This window comes from Martes martes (genome assembly GCF_963455335.1).
Source record: "Martes martes genome assembly, chromosome: 1".
Classification (NCBI taxonomy): domain Eukaryota; kingdom Metazoa; phylum Chordata; class Mammalia; order Carnivora; family Mustelidae; genus Martes; species Martes martes.
Window position 1 is genome coordinate 170,138,082 of NC_137888.1, and position 23,620 is coordinate 170,161,701.

The window sequence follows — 23,620 nt, forward strand, 5'->3', positions numbered from 1 at the left end:
TCTATAATGGCAAATCTTTTCCAAAAGTTTTTCAATTGGCTTTACCCAGATTCATGAGGGAAATCACCCTTACAAAATGTATTTTTTAAATAGTAAGACTTGAGGGGTGCCTGGATGGCTGGGATCGAGGGTCCTGGGATAGCGCCCCGCATTGTGCTCTCTGCTCAGCGGGGAGCCTTCTTCCCCCTCTCTCTCTGCCTGCCTCTGACTACTTGTGATCTCTCTCTCTCTGTCAAGTAAATTAAAAAAATCCTAAAAAAAAAAAAAAAAAGACTTGTAAGTCAAAATGAATTTTTTTTTTGGGTGGGGCTTGAACTCATGGCCTGAGATCAAGACCTGAGCTGAGATCAAGAGCTGGAGGCTTAATTGACTGAATCACCCAGGCACACCTAAACTGACTCTTTGATCCATGGGTTGCAGAATGGATGTTGTGGTAGTATGTATAAAAACAATAATAATCTTGCTGTACATCTCCAGTAGAGCTCTTGGGTGACCGGGTGCAATACAAATACTTCTGTATTTGTAACCTCTTTTTTTTCCCCCTCCCTGGGCAACAGGTCTCAACAGTGGCCTTAAAATACTTAGTAAACTGTGTTGTAAGCAGATCTGTTATCATCCAACCTCTATTATTGCATTTATAGAGCTCAGAAAGCGTGTTCTCAGCATAATTCCTAAGAACCCTAGGATTTTCAGAATAATAAATGAGCACTGGCTTCAGCTTCAAGTCACCAGATGTATTAGCCCCAAAGAGAGTCAGTCTGTTCTTTGAAGCTTTGAAGCTAGGCATTGACTTTTCCTTAAGTATGAAAGTCCCAGAGAGCATCTTCTTCCAATAGAAGACGTTTTGTCTACATTGAAAATCTGTTGTTTAGCGTAGCCACCTTCATTAATGATCTCAGCGAGAGCTTCTGGAATGCCTGCTGCACCTTCTACATCAACACTTGCTGCTTTACCTTGCACTTTTATGTTATGGAAACAGCTTCATCCTCATGAACCACCTTTGCTAGCATCAGACTTCTCTTCTGCAGCTTCCTCACCTCTCTCAGCCTTCCCAGAACTGAAGAGAGTTAGGACTTGGTCTGGATTGGGCTTTGGGTTAAGGGAATGTTATGGCTCTTCTGATCTTCTATCCAGACCACTAAAGCTTTCTCCGTATCTGTAATAAAGCAGTTTCACTTTCTTATCATTCATATGTCCGCTGGACTAGCACTTTTAATTTCTTTCAAGAACTCTTCCTTTACATTCACAACTTGGCTGTTTGTTGCAAGGCATTTCTAGTTTTTGATTTAAAATGAGAGACGTGTGACTCTACATTTCATCTGTCCATTTCACTTAGAGATCATTATAGTGTTATTAATTGGCTTATTTTCAATATTGTATCTCAGGGGATAGGGAGGCCTGAGGAGAAGGAGAGAGATGGGGAATGGCTGGTTGGTGGAGCAGTCAGAACACACACAGTATTTATGGACTAAGTTCATCATCTTACATGGGCCTTGTTTGTGGTGCCCCAAAACAATTAATATAGTAACATCAAAGATCACTGAGCCCAGATCACCATAACATGTATAATAATAATGAAAATTGGAACTATTGTGAGGATTACCAAAATGTAACACAGAGACACAAAGTGAGCAAATGCTATGGGAAAAATGGTGCTCACAGATTTCTTGGATGCAAGGTTGCCACAAACCTTCAAGCTGTAAAAACAAAACAACAACAACAAAAAAAAACAAACAGTCTCTGTGAAGCACAATAAAACCAAGTATAGTAAAATGAAGAATGCCTGCATATGTATGTATACACACAAGCACATAATTATCAATCTGTGAATTTAAATATATTTAATTTGGCCAGTTGGTTTGGTCAGTTGAATTATCCCTATTAAAGGTCAAATGATCTCATCTTGGCCTGTGGGACCCTCTACACATAGGTTCCTGAGTCCATCTGATGTGACTCTAGCAGTTTTCATGGCTTCCTCTTTCATCCTTTATATTTTCTACCTGAGGCATAGAATCAGTTATATCCCCAAGAATTCTTAGTGTCTTACAGTGGGAAATGGTATTCTAAAAACCACAATCTTGACTCGAAATATGCTCAGTGTTACTGGTTTGATCAAAGTTTGAGATCTTTTTCAGGACCAGCAAGGACACACACACACACACACACACACACAAATGCACACACACATTATATAAAATAAAGGTATATGCTATTATAACATACCTAACTACAGTTGACCCTTGAACAACATGGATCTGAACTGCACGGGTCCCCTTATACACATATTTTTTTGACACAGTACTGTAAACATATTTTCTCTTTCTTGTGATTTTCTTAACATTTTCTTTCCTTAGGCTTATTTAATTATAAGAATATGGTTGATAATACATATGACATACAAAATATATATAAATTAAGTATTTATATTCTTAGTAAGGCTGCTGGTCAACAGTAGGCTATAAATAGTCAAGTTTTGGGAGTCAAAAGTTATACACTAATTTTTGACTGTGCAGGGGCTCAGTGCCCTTAACACCTTTGTTGTTCAGGGTTCAACTGTATACACATATAATTAATATATATTATTAATCATGATTACTATAATTATAATAATAAATAAGATATATATGCTATTGAATTTAAAATATATCTTGAGTTCATATAATTCTTCTATTTAAAACATAAGGCTACAGGATTTTACTCTGCCTTTATATCTTACATCTGTACCACCTTTCTTCTACATTGATAATCATATTCCTAAGAAAAATTAAAATATTTTGTATGTACTCCCCAATCTCTGCCTCATTTATTTGTGGCTTATCATATATGTTGTCTAAGCACAAAGCTACTTCACTGCAACCTTAGAAAAATGGAAACATTTAGAAAAATTCTGATTTAGTTATTCTTTCACGTCTTGCATCATTTCCTTAATGCCTTTTGCCTCATTATTAAATAAAATGTTACACTTCCAATTTGTTTGTGGACAAGTATTTCTGGCATGTTTGAGTACTAATTATTTTGCTCCTTATTATCTTTTTTCTTATGATAATTCGGTATGGAATTTGATTTCAAAATAATTTTCTATTAAGTATTTTTATGCAAATTTATTGGTCTGAACTTTTTTTGTGTGGGGGGAACCTGAACTTTTGCAGGAAGCGTGGCTCAGAGTATGGTTTCTAATGTCACAAAGCTTGCTCATTCAGTTCACTCTGGGCTATCCTAGCTCTGTTCTGCCTACTTAGATCTAGACCTTCTCTATCCTTTTCTCTACTCTGTCTGTCCTCAATTTTGATTTCATGCCTGAATGGTAGCTTCTCCTCAGTTTGAGGTCCTATCCTAGATGGGAACCCTGGAAGGTAACTTTGGATATCCCATGGGAGCCCACAGCTCTGAGACTTTCTGTTCTTTGTATTGACTCTTAATGCAGAAGACAAAACCCTGTCAGCGTCAGCTGCTGTTCACAGGCTGGTTGCCAGCTGGTTCTTTGGGATTTCTCTATTCTCAGGGTTTTCACGATCATCAGACACTACACTGTTTCCTTCTACCCCATCATCACCCCATATGTCCTATGGTTATTGATGGCTATCTTCACCCATGTATATTTTGGAATGTATGGGATATCTTTTGCCTCATTTTGGTGTAAATGCTGTCAGGGGTTTTGGTTTTGTTATTTATTGGCACAATCTGTTTTTATGTAGGGCTTTAGAGAGCTTCAGAAATGATGCCACTTTGGTCACCATCTCTCCAGAATTCCACTCCTTGGTTTCTGAAAGAACCAAACTTGTCTGGAAAGAACACGTGCATATGCAAAAATGATTACTTAGAAATAATGGGGAAAACTAAATCTCTTCAGAGACCCATATTACAAATTTCTTTGTCCAAGATTTTAGAAAAATAGTTGTAATTTTAAAAAATCTCCAGAAAGATAGTAATTACTTAAATTTCTACTGATTACATAAGTATAATATGATCTCCTCCAAGATAATTCAATCAGTGATATCCAAAGGACTGCTCTATACAGTAACACATCTGGAAACTATTCATCACAAGAGTGACCACATTCTCTTCAATATGAAAAGAAATTATAGGAAAATTTCAGAATAACCTTTTCAGGTTCTTTCAGTCATAAAATTCTGCTCTGAATAAAAGAGTTTTTTCCACATTGGTCATCCTCTTGTGTTTCCTAAATGCCTTAAGAGTTTTTTATTTGTTTGTGTGCTTGTTTATTTACTAGTCTTAGCATAGAATGGTTTCATTAAGTGAAATTTGAATCCAGTTCCACATCAACAGTTACTTGCATACTTTCAGCAAATCTGACAGAAAGAAAAATGTTGGTATACAAATGGAGATGACTTACTTCAGCCAAGTATCAACTTACACTTCCATAAGACAGAGATTATAAAAAAACAGATATAATAGTCATGGGACTTCTGATCAGAAACAATTAAATAATGAACATGATGCTTCTGTAAAATATTAAGTACTTACTAGTAATTTCTGTGAATAGTACTATCCCTCTTAATAACGAAATTTCATGTCTCTCATGTTTACACCAAACTGTTTTTGAAAGACAACTTTTCATATATATAAGTTGTCATTTCTTTTATGGTACCTACTGATTCAAAACAGGACATTTTTAATTCACTTTTTTCTAAGAATGTGTCTTTAGGTTTCTATGGAAACTTCTGTAAGGAATTCAGGAAGCTTTAGAAATGTCAAAGTTACCACAGCATAGGGATATGAGGATATTTTGCATTTTGCCAATGTCATCGTAAGAAGTCAACAGTCAGAGCTGTAACTGCAATTTTAAGTAGAATTCTTTTACCATACTTTACTGTGAAATCTCGATCTGCCTACTATTTTCTATTTTCTGCTGGAGTGTAAATACAGGTCAAATGACTTTCTTTGACATATGTTCCGTTCTATTCCATCCCTCTTCCATTCTGTGCCTGTTTGCCTTGTCTAATCAGTGATCCGCACATGCTCCACCTCTTTGTACGTCTCAGAAAAGACCTTTCTTCCAGCTGCTGTGCAAATATTGCCAAGTTGTTCTCATGTAAATTCAGATTCCTTAAGAAGACTTTCTGGGTAAGTTATCACACAGTTTCAGGACAGAGAAGCGAAAGAAAAAGCCATTAAGGGGTAAGGATTTGAGCAATGAAGATACAAGCCCTTAAGGCCGGTGCATACAGTGTTTTTCCTCTGCAGCTCTGTTGAAGTGAACTGTTCAAAGGGAACACCTTCCTGGTTTGGTTTTGCATGGCAGCTCAAAATGGCACAAAGCACCCCACCCTTCTTTTATACTAGGGTTCATCAACTCATGAAAAAGGAACCTAGTAGATGGTTTGTCCCTCAGCGTGCCTCCAATAAAATTAAATTCCCCAATTAGAACTGTTAGGAGTTTGTTAACAGTAAAACTTGAGAACATGATAAAGCGAACCCCCTACTGGGCCACTCCCTTTAATTTTCTTGGATGAAAAGAGTGTAGGTTGGATTATCTCACATAAGCAGACCATTGGAGTGAAAGTAATCTTGTTTTATACATACCCACAAGCTTTGAAAAGAATTCTTTCCCATCTATTAAAAAAGACTTATTATGAGAGAAAAAAAGAAGTTGATATGAGTTTTTAAAACACTAAGATCACCATTTCAGTATATTATTGCAAGTATTTAAACAGTTTATCACTAATTGGAATTTCATGGAGCAAATGTTGTTATGCTATTTCAATAAAAAGTGTGAGAGATCACAGGGAGTTTCTTCAGTTTTAACCAGTTTGATACCACCATTTTCCCTATCAGAATCACTTTAAATTCTCTTACAAACCAGTTAGGCTTGTCAATATGAAAATTCTTTACATCAAGTAGTAAATATTCCTTTATTTTCCTTTATTTATATTTCCTTTATTTTCTTTTTGAAATCTGAAACACAGAACACGCCTCACCAAGGAGGCAGAATGCTTTTCAACTGAAGTTAAAAGCAAACTACTGTGCGAGCTCATCTACTGTTGGTCAGGATCAACCCACATACAGTTGTGTACCAGGAATAAATTCCTTACATCACCTCTGGGAGCTGACCTTGCAAATTTTCATTTTGTGCAACCTCTGTGGTTTATATTATGAATCTGTCTCGAATCATTACTTCATTCCTCAAGAACAAAATGCTATTATTCAGCTTTTATTCACCATATCACTTTTGTGTCTGCATCCCATAAGCTTGGATAAGATCTCCCTTAAGAAAATTCTGTAGTGCTCAGTTTCCCACAAAAACAAAGAAAATAAAACAAAAACCAAAAAGCATCCTCGAGTAGCTCAGTAGACAAAAGCTCATAGTTAATGCAGATTTAAATTGCCTAAATGGCTTTATTACTTGAAAGTGTGTCTTAAATCCTTAAGGCAATTTAAACCACCAGTGATGAAAAGCTCTAGTCAATCTGAAATGTAACACTTTTGTAGCAGCATGCTGCATAACACTCATTTATTAGACTTGGGAGAGACCTTTAAAATTATCTAAGGCAAAGGTCTAACTTTTATATAAGAGGAATCTCTTGAGATGTGAATGAAGATTGCACAGGAAGGCAGATTCAGGGACCAAATCTGCATGTGCTGATCCAACACTGCCAATACCCAGAGACCATTAACTGAAGTTTTAAGAGAAGAAAGGAACTCCTGGGTCAGTCAGAAAACCTTGATTTGAATCCTAGCTTTTCCACTTCCTAGCTGTGTAATTGGAGTCAAGGTTTAGCTTTCTCATCCATGGTATTATAGCATTATAAGTAAATCAATAAATAAATCTATATATACAGTTTAGATTAGATTGTCCTAACTTTACCTGGACAAGAAGCTCACACATAGTCATTGATCCAAAGATTCCACTCCTCTCTTTAGAATTTTTTTTGGAGAGTCCATAGCAAAGATTCAATAACCTTTTTCTTTCCTGCCATGTTTTTGTTCCTTTGAACATACCTCTTCTTATATTTTGTGTACAATATAGAGTTAGATTTCTACATTTCTCATATCACTTGAGACTGTCTCATTGAAGCCCCCAAATGACCAGAACCAGTCTCCATTTTCCGAAGAAATCAATAAAACCATGAGTGAAACTTCTGTTGGTCTTTAGACAAGGTGTTACAATTTTGACCTCTGAAGGTTGACTTTCACCCACAGACAGAATTTGTTTTGCCTTTGCAAATGTTAAATTGTTTTAAATGATTCCATTTTCATAAAGCTTCAATAATTTTATTTTTAATTACTTTATTAAATTTTAAAGTTTTATTTTCTACCTTCTAATTCTATACAGTTGAATGGCTTTTAATACAGTCCTAGATTCAGGGAAACTTCACCACAACTGAATCTAGAATATGGTCACTACCCCAAAAAATCCTCATACCCCTTGGCCAAGACCCCCAATATCTCCATTCACCTAGCCCTGGGCTACCACTGTTATATCTTCTGTTCTTACAGATTTTCTATTCTGGGTATTTTTTATAAATAGAATTATATAATATATGGTCTTCTGTGACTTGTTCTTTTCATAAAGCATAATGTTTTTAAGGTTCACCTATGTTTTAACATATGTTGGTAAGCACTCCTTTTCATTTAAATTTATACTTTCAATTTTTTTATACTTTTAAACCTTGTACCATTTCCCCTCAAATTTTCCTGTGAATAGACACACATGCATACACACACAAACACACACACACACCACAACACACACACATTTCAATTTTTCAATTGTAAAAGATAACTTTTTAGCTGATTTATGCAGTTATAAAATTAAACAATCTTTAATGTTCTTACCTGTATTGCTAGGAAATAAGCAGAGGGCAGGGGAATATAAATATTTTACTACAAATAACAAGTGGTGCTGGTAACAGAATGAGACAATTCTATATAAATATATATCGGCAAAATGGAATGGGAAGCAGTGGGTGCCACTGACTTCAGTTCTGTATGGATCCTTGTAATCCGAATGAGTTGTATAGGGGGTTTGGTTTGAGGAACAGGAAGAGATTGTGCTTTTCAGTACCTTCATGAGCATCTCTCTGCATTAAATCACAGGATGCCTTCTTTCTTCAGAATATCAAAGTAAAAGCAAACCACTTGCACAAAAAAGCTTTGATGTTGTGGAGGATTAGAGAGATTTTTTTAATGGCTACTTAAACCACTTTTAAGTAATTACTAACTAATACCTAGTTTTATTTGACTTAATTCAAAAGGCTGTTTGCAAAATAAATGAAGAACTGATAAGCCACCATGTAAAGTTGACCTTTTTTTTTTCTCTCTCTAGAAACGGGAAACTGGTTCAAATAGGACAAAACAAAACAAAACAAAACACAAAACTTTATATCACCACAGATATTTCAGACCAACTAATATTTTTAAATAAATTATAAAAGAACAGGCAAAATTAACATAGTTGCAGGACAAAAATTTTGCCTTTGTTATTTTAAACTGAATGAATAAGCAAAGAAAAAATATTAGTTCATATCTCTGGGATCATGTTGCAAAGCACCTTCTTTCAAGTATACATTCCATAATTTGAAGTCTGGCCACTTTTTGCTTCCCACAGATATCCGAGGCACAAAGCCTTCCGGGCTTGTCAATATGACATCCACCCTACAGTGGGAGCTTTGCTTTCATTGCACTCCCCTCCCACCCCGATATTACTGTAGCAAACACTGGAAAGCTTGGACGTATTCCATGTTTTACTGTCCTTGTGATATGAGAAAAATCTACTCTCCTGGTGGACTTTTGCTAGTGAAGACTAGGAAGATCTTTCATGAAGCCCATGGAAAGCACAGCTCTGGTAAAGGGACCATGCAGGTTTCATATGAAGTTCTTTACATAAAACCCAGGAAGGCTAGCTACCTGTCAAACACACATAATAGAGGATTCTGAAACTAAAGACTGATTTTTTGATCCAGTCCTTAGATATGGAAAATGGGAAAACATTTTATGTGCCAGCGACTTGACAGTAGTCAAACGTCAACTTAATGAGTTAGGTGCCATTTCCCCCTTTATACAGATGTGAACAATAAGATTTGAAGTACTGGCCCACAGCTACACAGATCCTAAGAGGTACAAGCATATTTGAACTCTGTGATTTCAAAACAAGCCAAATTATCGTGCTATACTGTCTCTTGAGCTACAAAGGGAAAAGACCCTATGGATTCAACCTGGTTTCTTCCCAACTCCAACTCAATACTAAGTTTAAATTTAACTACATCTAACTAGACTTAAACTTAATAGTTTCCTCCTTACACATACATATGAAGATCTTATAATCCAACCAATACAAATTTTAAATCCTTTACCCTGTTTTCAGATAAAGAATCAAACCATAAATGGCATAGACTTTTGACCATCTACTCAAACTTCTTCTTTAGGCATAGAACATATAACCCAGAGTGAGGTTGCCTCAGGCCCAGGGAAAAAGCCAGATTAGTCTAAACCAAGTATTCCTCTGGCAATTATTATTGATTGGTGACAGTGGTGGGGGGAGGATAATATGTTTCCTACATTGACTCAGTCGGACTGGAGGCAATGAAATGCTATTGACAATCATCTTGCAACCATGAGAGGAACCAGTCTTGGAATGAGGCCAGAGCTGACAACAGCAGAACAACCAAGATCCTTGATGGGATCATTAAACCATTGTTGACACCTTGTCTAGAATCAGCCTTCCCTCTGAAACCCATGTGGTTGGTTTTTTTTTGTTTGTTTTGTTTTGTTTTTTTTTAGGGGATAGAGTAACTTGCTCTATTGTTAGGTCAATCTCAAGTCAATATGCTTTGGTACATGCAGCTTTAGACATTCTATCTGATCCATGATACATAATCTACTACCATATTGGCCAAACCATTTTTTTTTCATTTTTGGACTCCTAACGAATATCTGGAACACACGACACAAAATTTAGCTGAGCAAGGAAACAGCCAAGCTATCAAACAAACAAATTCCAAGTTTCTGATTCTCTTGGGAGGAATAAGGAAATAAAGAGCTCAAAATGAAAGGGAATTGGTGACTCAGAATCAGTACATAAAAAATGGCCCAGGGTGGCCCTCAAGGGAATCATCCACCTGAGGTAATATCTCCCATGTAAAATATAAAACTGAAATTATTTAAGATGCCATAACACTTTTTAGAATTAGATGTTAGCTAAAGGGTATTCTGGCTTGGGTATTCACAATCAGTCTACCAGCAGTCATGTTTTCTTTGGAAAGTGACAGCATGTTGTTGACAGAAAATTATTTTTTACAGACATTTTTCTATTAAAATCAAGTTCTGTCAAATTGTGCAAAGCTACAAGCCAACGTGTTTCCACCCATGAATGATAAACCCAACAAAAAAGAAAGGAGACATGGGGGAAGTGTAGCACAGTGTCACCTTTGCAAGGTTTTAATTCCAAGCAAACATATCAACCACCATCGAGGAGAGGAAATACAAATATCTCTATTCCTCACCCAAGCCTCCAACCCTCTTCTCCTTCTTGGAAACCTAGTATACTACCTGGCATCTAAGAGGGCATCGATAATATCAGACTACAGGCTCTGCAACAGTAAGGAACAGATGTGAGTTACTCACTTATATCCCAAAGACCAAAGCGATGGACACTTCTTGATCCTAACAAGTATATGCTAAATATACAGGGCATGTATACCTGAAAAGTACATAACATTTATGAAATACACATATAATTGATGGCCATGCTGTCTACATCTACAAATATGCTTGGTTGTTCTGACTGAATCTATTAAGCATTAACTTAATTTTTATCAGCTTTCAGGATCAATTTGTTTTATTAAACATACTAAGGAATCAAATGGAATAGTCTTTGAAATAGATCTGTGATTTACTAGAATGACTGGTATGACTGTATGACTCTAGGCATGACACTTCACCTTCCTGAACCTAACATTCAGCCTATATTAAATAGTGTGTGTCGGGAGATGTACTGAGATAATGCTGAAACAGTATCCAGTACAGGAAAGAGGATAGATGTATACTGGCATATTTTTTATCACATCTTTAAAAAAATATGGAATATAATTCACATGCCACAAAACTCACCCTTTTAAGGTATACAAACAAATAACAAAAACAAGAAAAGAGAAAAATAAATAGCCTCATAAATACAGAGAATAAACTGGGGTTGCCAAGAGGGAGGGAACTGGGGGCTGGGTAAAATGGGTGAAAGAAATTAAGAGATACAAACCTCTAGTTTTAAATAACTAAATCATAGGGATGAAAAGCAAAGCATAGGAAATGTAGTCAATAATATTGTAATACAATTATATTGTATACAATTGTTGAACTACTATGTTGAACACCTGAAACTAATTTAATATTATGTGTCAACTATACTTCAATTAAAAAAACTTTTTAAGTAAAAGTATAATTCAGTGGGCTTTAGCATATTCACAAGATTGTGCAAATATCATCACTATCTAATTCCAGGACATTCTCATTACCCCACAAATTCCATTTGGTTTCCCCCTACTCACTAGCAATCACTCCTTACGTTGTCTCCCAGCCTCTGCCAAACACTAGTCTACTTTCTTTCTCCATGGATTTTCGTATTTTCTGGACATTTCATATGAAGGGAATCCACAATCTATGGCCTTTTGTGTATGTCTTCTTTACGTAGCATATTTTCAAGGTTCATCCATGTTGTAGCTTGAATCAATACTTCATTTTTATGGCAGAATACTGTTCCATTGTTTGTATATACCACATTTCTTTCTTCATTTATCCATTAATGAACATGTGAATTGTTTCCACTTTTTGGCTATTGTGAATAATGCTACTATAAGCATTTGTGTACAAGTATTTGTACAGACATATATTTTTATCTCTCTTAAGTATATAAATAGGGTCATGTGGAAACCCTATGTTTATCTTTATTGAGAAACTAGTAAACTCTTTTCCAAATCATCTGCCTCATTTTACATTCCTACCAGCAATGTATGAGGGTCTGATTTCCCCACAACCTTATCCATACTTACTCACATTTTCTGTCTTTCTTATGACAGCCATCCTAGTGGGTTAAAAATTGTATCTCAGCGTGGTTTTGATTTAGGTTGTTTACATTTTACTAATGACTAGTGATTCTGAGAATTTCTTCATATAATTATTGGTCATTTGCACTTCTTTGAAGGAATACCTATTCAAAAGCTTTATCCATTTTTTTCTTACAGGGATATTTGCCTTTTGACTACCAGGTTGTGAGAGTTCTTTATATAATCTGGATACTAGATCTTTATCATATATATTACTTGCAAATATTTTCCTTCTCTGTAGGGTGTCTCTTCAATTTATTGAGTATTCTTTGAAACTCAAAAGTTTTCACTTCCAATTTTTTTTCAATTCAGATGAGGTTTAATTAATTTATTTTTTTCTTGTGTTTATCATGCTTTTGGTGTTATATCTGAAAAACATTGCTTAATCCAAGGTCATAAAGATTTATACCTCTGTTTTCTTTTAAGTGTTTTGTAGTCTTAACTCTAATTTAGATCATTTTGAGTTAATTTTTATCAATGTTGTGTGAGAGAGGTCTAACTTCATCCTTTCCCATGTGGCTATCCAGTTGTCCCAGCACCATTTGATGAAAAGATGAGTTATATTGGCAATCTTCTTGAAATCAGTTGGACATATGTATGAGTTTATCTCTATATTCATTATTCTATCCAACTGATCTATATGTCCAACATACAGCAGTACCACACTGTTTTGGTTATTGTAGCTTTGTAGCAAATTTTTAAAAATCAGAAACAGTGAGTCATCCAAATTCATTTTTCTTTTTCCAAATTGTTTAGGCTATTCTGGGCCCCCTTGCAACTTTCATATGATTTTAGAATCAGTCTCTTAATTTTTACAGAAAGAAGTTGGGATTTTGATAGAAACTACATTAAATCTATAGATATATCTGGGGAGCATTTCTATTTCAATGAACTCAGATTTTTCAACCATAAGCATGTGATGTCTTTCTGTTCAGTTAGGTCTTCTTTATTTCAGTGACTTTTTTTTTTTTTAAGTATGCAAGTCTTACACTTCCTAAATTTATTGTTTTATTCTTTTCAACTTGATATAAATATAATTATTTTCTTAATTTCATTCTTAGATTGCTTATTGCTAGTGTATAAAATATAACTGATTTCAGTATATACACCATGTATCTTACAAACTTATTTATTGGTTCTAGTAGCTTTGGTTTGATTATTAATGATTTTCTATGTAATGTTATTTAAAAGTATGCTTAATTTTCGTATATTTGTGAATTTCCCAAATTTCCTTCTGTTGATTTCAAATTTCACTATGGTTAAAGTACACACTTGGTGTGATTTCAATTCTTTTAAATATATTTAGGCTTTTTTCACTGATCTAATATATGATCTACTTTGGGAGATATTTCATATGCACTTGGAAAGCATGTGTATTGTTTCAAGTCATATATTCTACAGATTCTTCTTTTCTCTATTAATTTTATAGTATTGTTTAAGCCTTCTATTTATTTGCTGATCTTCTCCCTTCTTTCTCTGTCCATTAGGAAAAGGGGAGTAGTGAAGTCTCTAATTATTATTGTTGAATTGTAAATTTATCATTCAATTTTGTTAGTTTTTGTTTCATATATTTTGGGGCTCTCTTTGTTAGCTGCATATGTGCTGATAGTTGTTATATCAACAATTATCTGATGGACTCTTTCATAAACTAAAGCATCTTTCTTTGCCTTTAGCAACAATTTTTTGTTCGTTATTTTATCTGACACTAATATAGATTACTACAAATAATATTTGTTATAATGATTGATATAATCATTATTGACCATATTTATGTTAATTAGTTAACGTAGTTGATATTAGAGGATTACTATTTACTATAATTAATTGATAACTACCAGTTAATAATATGATAGTAATATAAATTAATGTCAGATAGTAATATATTGTTGTCATCACCCCAATCATTTTAAAAAATGTCTCTGAATCATCAATTCATTGACAGGTACAAAAACTAGTTTCTATATACTAATACAGCCATATTTTCCAGATCTTTGGATGTTTTATTGTCTTCTCTGTATCCCAGAGTTAACACAACCCTACACAAGTCATGATCTCTAAGATTGTTCTTTAAAAGAAACAAGCTTGTCTAGATTGGAAATATAGAATATAGCCTTAGCCTAGGAGAATTTATGTTTGTTTATCATGCATTTCATAGTCAGATGAAGGCAAAAGGAAAAGAAGCTTGAAGCTATATTTTACATATTAAAACCATCCTTTAAAAAAGTAAAAAAGGGAGGAGGAGTCAAGACGGCGGAGGAGTAGCAGGCTGAGATGACATCAAGTAGCAGGAGATCAGCTAGATAGTTTATCAAACCATTCCAAACACCTACAAATCCAACAGGAGATAGAACAGAAGAAGAGCAGAAATTCTAGAAACAGAAAATCGACCACTTTCTGAAAGGTAGGACATGTGGAGAAGTGAATCTGAAGTGATGGAAAGATAGACCACGGGAGGAGAGGCTGGCTCCCAGCAAGCGGTGGAGGAATGGAGCACAAAATCAGAACTTTTAAAAGTCTGCTCCACTGAGGGACATCGCTCCAGAGGCTAAGTGGGGGTGGAGCCCTTGCAGGGACAGCGTGGTCTCAGGTCCCGTGGGGTCACAGAAAGACCAGGGGTGTCTGAGTGTAGCAGAACTTGTGGGTATCAGAGAGGGGAAGCTGCCTACAGAGACGGAGCCAAGGAGTGAGCTCTCAGTTTGGGGTTACTTTAAACTGTGATCCGTGGCACAGTTGGGCCACTGCTCTTTGAGCAGGGACCCTACAGGTGGCAAATCCAGGGAGACACCCCTGGAAGAGGGGCAGGGATCTGCTGGGTTTGGAGACTCCAAACGAAGCTGTGTGCCAGAGAAAGAAACACTCAGTCACAGGCTGGGTGAGCTCAGAGCATGCCCAGAGACCAGGGAGGCAGGAGTGATTGAGCGTTTTTCTCCGAGGGCACACTGACAAGTGGGGCCCCAAGCTCTCCGCTCCTCCAGGATGGAGATTGGGAGGCCGCCATTTTCATTCCTGTCCTCCAGAGCTCTACAGAAAGTGTTCAGGGAACAAAAGCTCCTGAGAGCTAACCAGAACAGGTTACTTGGCCTGGCACATGGCAAGGGTGGAGCAATTCCACCTTGGGAAAAGACACTTGCGAATCACTGCAAAAGGCCCCTCCCCCTAGAAGATCAGCAAGAACATCCAGCCAAGACCAAGCTCACTGATCAAGGAGAACAGTGGAATTCCAGAGGAGGGGAAAGCAAAGCATGGAATTCATGGCTTTCTCCCCACGATTCTTTAGTCTTGCAAAGTTAATTAAATTTTTTAATTTTTTTTCTTATTCTATTTTTTAAACTTTTACTCTTTCCTCTTTTAATGTTAATAAACTAGTTTATTTTAACAATACCTCTCTTAAAAAAACAATCTTTTTGAATCTTTATTATTATAGTTATATTTTACCATTCGTGGTATTTAACAATATCTTTTGTATACACATAGGGTTTTTTCATCTAAAAAATTTTGGGATACAACTTCTTCTAATAGATCAAAATATACTGTATATCTAGCACAGGGTTTATTCTAGTCTCCATCCTGAGCAAATTCTCTCCACTTTCTTTTTCTTTCTTTTCCCAACCAACTTATCAACTCCTTTTTAAAATTTTTTAAAAAAATTTTCATCTTTACAGTCATATTCCATCCCTTCATCGTGTTTACCCTTATTTGTGTGTATGTGTGTGTGTGTGTATTTTTTTCTTTCTTTAAAATTTTGGGAGGTAGTTTCTTTTAAGAGACCAAAATACTCCCCAAATCAGGTGGGTGGCTCCATTCTATTTGCCAGTCTGATATATATTTTTTATTTTTTATTTTTCTTTCTTTTTTTAATTTTTTTTAACTTCTTCTTACCCCCTTTCTTCTCCTCATGATTTGGGGGTCTCTTCTGATTTGGTTAATGCACATTTTTCTGGGGTTTTTGCCACACTTTTAGTATTCTATTCCCTCATTCATATATTCTTACCTGGATAAAATGACAAGGCAGAAAAACTCACCACAAAAAAAAGAACAAGAAGCAGTACCGAAGGCTAGGGACCTAATCAATACAGACGTTGGTAATATGTCAGATCTAGAGTTCAGAATGATGATTCTCAAGGTGCTAGCTGGGGTCAAAAAAGGCATGGAGAAATAAAAGCCCTTTCTGGGGAAATAAAAGAATTAAAATCCAACCAAGCTGAAATCAAAAAAGCTGTTAATGAGGTGCAATAGAAAATGGAGACTCTTACTGCTAGGATAAATGAGGCAGAAGAGAGAATTAGTGATATAGAAGACCAAATGATGGAGAATAAAGAAGCTGATCAAAAGAGAGACAAACAACTACTGAACCACAAGGGGAGAATCCAAGAGAAAAGTGATACCATAAGATGAAATAATATTAGAATAATTGGGATTCCAGAAGAAGAAAGAGAGAGGGGGGCAGAAAGTATATTGGAGCAAATTATTGTAGAGAATTTCCCTAATATGGCAAAGGGGATAAGCATCAAAATCCAGGAGGCACAGAGAACACCCCTCAAAATCAATAAGAATAGGTCCACACCCTGTAATCTAATAGTAAAATGTAAAAGTCAGTGATAAAGAGAAAATCCTGAAAGTAGCCCGAGACAAGAAGTCTGTAACATACAATGGTAAAAATATTAGATTGGCAGTCTTATTCACAGAGACCTGGCAGGCCAGAAAGAACTGGCATGATATATTCAGAGTGCTAAATGAGAAAAACATGCAGCCAAGAATACTATATCTAGCTAGGTTGTCATCAAAAATAGAAGGAAAGATAAAAATCCTCCAGTACAAACAAAAACTAAAAGTGCTTGTAAACACCAAACCAGATCTACAGGAAATATTGAAACGGGTCCTCTAAGCAAAGAGAGAGCTTTAAAGTAGTAGACTAGAAAGGAACAGAGACAATATATAGTAACAGTCACCTTACAGGCAATACAATGGCACTAAATTCATATCTCTCAATAGTTACCCTGAATGTAAATGGACTAAATGCCACAATCAGAAGACACAGGGTATCAGAATGGATTAAAAAAACAAGACCCATCAATATACTGTCTACAAGAAACTCATTTTAGACCCAAAGACACCACCAGATTTAAAGTGAGGGGGTGGAAAACAATTTACCATGTTAATGGACACCAAAAGAAAGCTGGGGTGGCAATCCTTATATCAGATCAATTAGACCTTAAGCCAAAGACTATAATAAGAGATGAGGAAGGACACTATATCATACTCAAAGGGTCTGTCCAACAAGATCTAACAATTATAAATATCTATGCCCCTAACATAGGAACAGCCAACTACATAAACAAATTAGTAACAAAACCAAAGAAACACATTGACAATAATACAATAATAGTAGGGGATTTTAACACTTCCTTCACTGAAATGGACAGATCATCCAAGCAAAAGATCAACAAGGAAATAAAGGCCTTAAATAACACACTGGACGAGATAGACCTCACAGATATATTCAGAACATTCCATCCCAAAGCAAAAGAATACACATTCTTCTCTAGTGCACATGGAACATTCTCCAGAATAGATCACGTTCTGGGTCAAAAATCAGGTCTCAACTGGTAACAAAAGATTGGGATCATTCCCTGCATATTTTTCAGACCACAATGCTCTGAAGCTAGAACTCAATCACAAGAGGAAATTTGGAAAGAACCCAAATACATGAAGGCTAAAGAGCATCCTTCTAAAGAATGAATGGGTCAATCAGGAAATTAAAGAAGAATTGAAAAAGTCCATGGAAACAAATGATAATGGAAACACAACTGTTCAAAATCTGTGGGACACAGCAAAGTCAGTCCTGAGAGGAAAATATATAGTGATACAAGCCTTTCTCAAGAAACAAGAAAATTCTCAAATATACAACCTAACCCTACAACTGTAGGAGCTGGAGAAAGAACAGGAAAAAAAAAAAAGTCTAAACCCAGAAGGAGAAGAGAAATAATAAAGATCAGAGCAGAAATCAATGAAATAGAAACAAACAAACAAACAAAAAAAAAATAGAGCAAATCAATGAAAGTAGGGCTGGTTCTTTGAAAGGATTAATAAGATTGATAAACCCTTGGCCAGACTTATCAAAAAGAAAAGAGAAAGGACCCAAATAAATAAAATCATGAATGAAAGAGGAGAGATCACAACCAACACCAAAGAAATACAATTATAAGAACATATTATGAGCAACTATACGCCAGCATATTTGACAATCTGGAAGAAATGGATGCATTCCTAGAGACCTATAAACTACCAAAACTGAACCAGGAAGAAATAGAAAACCTGAACAGACCCATAACCAGTAAGGAGATTGAAGCAATCATCAATAATCTCCAATCAAAAAAGAGCCCAGGGCCAGACGGCTTCGCAGGGGAATTCCACCAAACATTTAAAGAAGAATTAATTCCTATTCTCCTGAAACTGTTTAAAAAAATGGAAATGGAAGAAAAACTTCCAAACTCGTTTTAGGAGGCCAGCATTACCTTGATCCCAAAACCAGACAAAGACCCCATCAAAAAAGAGAATTACAGACCAATGTCCTTGATGAACACAGATGCAAAAATTCTCACCAAAATACAAGCCAGTAGGATCCAGCAGTAAATTAAAAGGATTATTCACCACGACCAAGTGGGATTTATTCCAGGGCTGCAAGGTTGGTTCAACATCTGCAAATCAATCAATGTGATACAATACATTAATAAAAGAAAGAACAAAAACCATATGATCCTCTCAATAAATGCTGAAAAAGCATTTGACAAAGTACAGTGTCCTTTCTTGATCAAAACTCTTAAAGTGTAGGGATAGAGGGTAAATACCTCAATATCATCAAAGCCATCTATGAAAAACAATATCATTCTCAATGGAGAAAAACTGAGAGCTTTTCCGCTAAGGCTAGGAACACGGCAGGAATGTCCATTATCACCACTGCTATTCAACATAGTACTAGAAGTCCTAGCCTCAGCAACCAGACAACAAAAAGAAATTAAAGGCATCCAAATCGACAAAGAAGAAGTCAAACTCTCACTCTTTGCAGATGATATGATACTATATGTGGAAAACCCAAAAGGCTCCACTCAAAATCTGCTAGAACTTGTACAGGAATTCAGTGAAGTGTCAGGATATAAAATGAATGCACAGAAATCAGTTGCATTTCTTTACACCAACAACAAGACAGAAGAAAGAGAAATTAAGGAGTCAATCCCATTTACAATTGCACCCAAAACCATAAGATACCTAGGAATAAACCTACCAAGGAGGCAAAGAATCTATACTCAAAAAACTGTAAAGTACTCATGAAAGAAACTGAGGAAGACACAAAGAAATGGAAAAATGTTCCGTGCTTATGGACTGGAAGAACAAATATTGTGAAAATGTCTATGCTACCTAAAGCAATCTACACATGTAATGCAATCCCTATCAAAATCCCATCCATTTCTTTCAAAGAAATGGAACAAATAATCCTAAAATTTATATGCAACCAGAAAAGACCTCGAATAGCCAGAGGAATGTTGAAAAAGAATTGTGGCATCACAATTCCAGACTTCAAGCTCTATTACAAAGCTGTAATCATCAAGACAGTGTGGTACTGGCACAAAAACAGACGTATAGATCAATGGAACAGAATAGAGAGCCCAGAAATAGACCCTCAACTCTATGGTCAACTAATCTTTGACAAAGCAGGAAAGAATGTCCAATGGAAAAAAGACAGTCTCTTCAACAAATGGTGTTGGGAAAACTGGACAGCCACGTGCAGAAAAAGGAAACTGGACCATTTCCTTACATCACACACAAAAATAGACTCCAAATGGATGAAAGACCTCAATGTGAGAAAGGAATCCATCAAAATCCTTGAGGAGAACAAAGGCAGCAACCTCTTCGACCTCAGCCACAGCAACTTCTTCCTAGAAACATCGCCAAAAGGCAAGGGAAGCAAGGGCAAAAATGAACTATTGGGACTTCATCAAGATCAAATCTTTTGCACAGCAAAGGAAACACTCAACAAAACCAAAAGACAATTGACAGAATGGGAGAAGATATTTGCAAATGACCTATCAGATAAAGGGCTAGTATCCAAATCTATAAAGAACTTATCAAACTCAACACCCAAAGAACAAATAATCCAATCAAGAAATGGGCAGAGAATGTGAATAGACATTTCTGCAAAGAAGACATCCAGATGGCCAACAGACACATGAAAAAGTGCTCCATATCACTCAGCATCAGAGAAATACAAATCAAAACCACAAAGAGATACCACCTCACACCAGTCAGAACGACTAAAATTAACAAGTCAGGAAATGACAGATGCTGGTAAGGATGCGGAAAAAGGGGAACCCTCCTATACTGTTGGTGGGAATGAAAGCTGGTGCAGCCACTCTGGAAAACAGTATGGAGTTTCCTCAAAAAGTTGAAAATAGAGCTACCCTATGACCGAGCAATTGCACTACTGGGTATTTACCCTAAAGATATAAATGTAGTGATCTGAAGGGACAAGTGCACCCAAATGTTTATAGCTGCAATGTCCACAACAGCCAAACTATGGAAAGAACCTAGATGTCCATCAACAGATGAGTGGATAAAGATGTGGTACAGACACACACACACACACACACACACAGGAATACTATGCAGCCATCAAAAGAAATGAAATCTTGCCATTTGCAACAACATGGATGGAACTAGAGGGTATTATGTTGACTAAAATAAGTCAATCAGAGAAAGACAATTATCATATGATCTCCCTGATATAAGGAAGTCGAGAGGCAGAATGGGGGTTTGAGGGGCAGGGAAGGAAAAAATGAAACAAGATGGGATCGGGAGGGAGACAAACCATAAGAGATTCTTAATCTCACAAAACAAACTGAGGGTTGCCGGGGGTATGGGGGTAGGGAGAGGGTGGTTGGGTTATGGACACTGGGGAAGGTATGTGGTATGGTGAGTGCTGTGAAATGTGTAAGCCTGATGATTCACAGACCTGTACCCCTGTAACTAATAATACATTATATGTTAATAAAAAATAAAAAATATTTTTTAAAGTAAAAAAGTACAGTATAAAGAATCTGACAAACAATCTAGGATCAAAAATCTGGGCAATATCACTTGGAGAGTAAAGGAAAGCATACACTGTATTCTGACACTATGTTGTTGAGGTTTTGTATATGTGTGGCTATACATGTGCCTATTTTCCTTACACGCAGACTTCAAGAATCACTGCTTCTAAAATATGACAGGCTCACCCACGGTACTATACTGAACCTTTACTCATTCAATCTTTGCAACAACCAATAAAAGTTAATGTTATTATGGGTGAGTGAACTGAGGTTCCATATATTTAAGTAACTCGATCAAAGATCCACATCTTTTTTTAATCTTTTAATTTTTTAATAAACATATAATGTATTATTAGCCCCAGGGGTACAGGTCTATGAAACATCAGGTTTACACACTTCACAGCACTCACCATAGCACATACTCTCCCCTATGTCCATAACCCCACCACCCTCTCCTTACCCCCCTCGCCCCAGCCCACCTCAGTTTGTTTTGTGACATTAAGAGTCAAAGATCCACATCTTTAATAGACAAAACTAATGTTTGGATCCAAGTTTAGCTCAGTGTTCTCACAGAGCTTGCAGGGCTCAAGAAGAAATTCTAAATAGCAACCACAACCCTTCCTTTTGGATATGTTAGATTTCATTTATTTGAAAATTGTAAAGAAACTACTACTTGCACGGTAATCATAATAGAACAATGAAAAGGCAGTTTACAATTCAGTTAGAGAGGCAGATATTAAACAAGTCATTATGCAAATAATGATGATAAGTATTATGTAGGAAAAATGAGACATAATTGAAAGACCATAACAGGACCTGATTTAGATTGCGGGATTAGTGAATGATGTGTTGATCATGTTGAAGGGTGAGTAGGAGGGCACAGCACTGATAGAGGACATCAGGCTGGAGGGAATTTCTGATAGGCAAGAAACAGAGAGAAAGTCAGAATAAATAAAGCACTATGAGTGACAGGGAGAGCAGGGATCATGCTGGGATTTACTGGCTATGATAGCAATGTTTACTTTCCTAAGAAAATTAGAAAAACTTTAAAAGACCTTAAGCAAGACAGTAACATAACAAGGTATGCACTTCTAAAATATTACCTTGAATGGGACCTTTCTGGAATTATTTCGCAATTTTTTGTGCATCTATAATTATTTCAAAATAAAAATTTTCTTTCTTTTTTTTCTGTTTCTCTCATTCTCCCTCCCTCCCTTTTTTTCCCCCTTTCTTCATTTCCCTCCCCCTTTCTCCCCTTTCCTTTCTTTTCCTTTCCTTTTTCAATGAAATACAAAAGAACAGAAAATATTCCTCTTTCTGATGGAGGCATAATACTCCATTGTATATATGGACCGTATCTTTATCCATTCATCTGTTGAAGGGCATTTTGGCTCTTTCCACAGTTTGGCGACTATGGCCATTGCTGCTATGAACATTGGGGTACAGATGGCCCTTCCTTTTACTACTTTTGTATCAACATGGAGGAGACTGGAGGAGATTATGCTGAGTGAAGTAAGTTAAGCAGAGAGTCAATTATCATATGGTTTCACTTACTTGTGGAACATAAGGAACATGGAGGACATTGGGAAAAGGAAAGGAAAAGTGAACTGGAGGAAACTGGAGGGGGAAACGAAGCATGAGAGACTGTGGACTCTGAGAAACAAACTGAGGGTTTTGGAGGGGAGAAGGGTGGGGTGTTAGATGAGCCTGGTGGTGGGCATTAAGGAGGGCACATATTGCATGGAGCACTGGGTGTGGTGCATAAACAATGAATCTTGGAACACTGAAAAAATAAAATTAAATTAAAAAAAATATTCCTCTTACTGAACTGTGAAAAACGAATGGGGGATGGGGATATAAAGTGGAACCAGGGGAAGAAATTAAGGGGTTATCACTGTGGTCCCAGACAGGGATAATGGTGGCTTAGTGAAGGTGTTAGAAGTAGAGGTGGAAAGAAGCAGATGTAATTGAGGTATCTGCTAGAAGTAGAACCTTTGTGAGAAGGATTAATGTGAAGGATCTATCAAAAGGGAATTCCATACATCTTGCATGAATATTTAATTGTACCATTTCTTGAGATGAAGAAACTAGAAGAGAAAGAGTATCTTTGGAGGACAACTAGAAAATAGGCTAAAGATGTTGAATGTTTGAAATGCCTCTAAGACATCCATATATTGATGTTAAGTAGACAACTAGGCATATGGGTTTCAAACTCAGATGTAAATTTGTATGTCTTTAAGGTGTAGGTGGTACTTAAAGTCATGGGGTATGTGAACTCACGAAGGGTAAAAGAGTGGGAAAAGAGGCACAAAGCCAAGTTCTAAGGAACAATATTGTGTAAAGATCAGATAGATCAGGAAAGGCCATCAAAGGACACTGAAAAATTTTGGCTAGTGAAGGGTTTTATATTCTAGGACAAAAGATTCATTAGCCTAGATCAAATACCAGCTATCACTTAGGATTAAGTTACCATGTTTT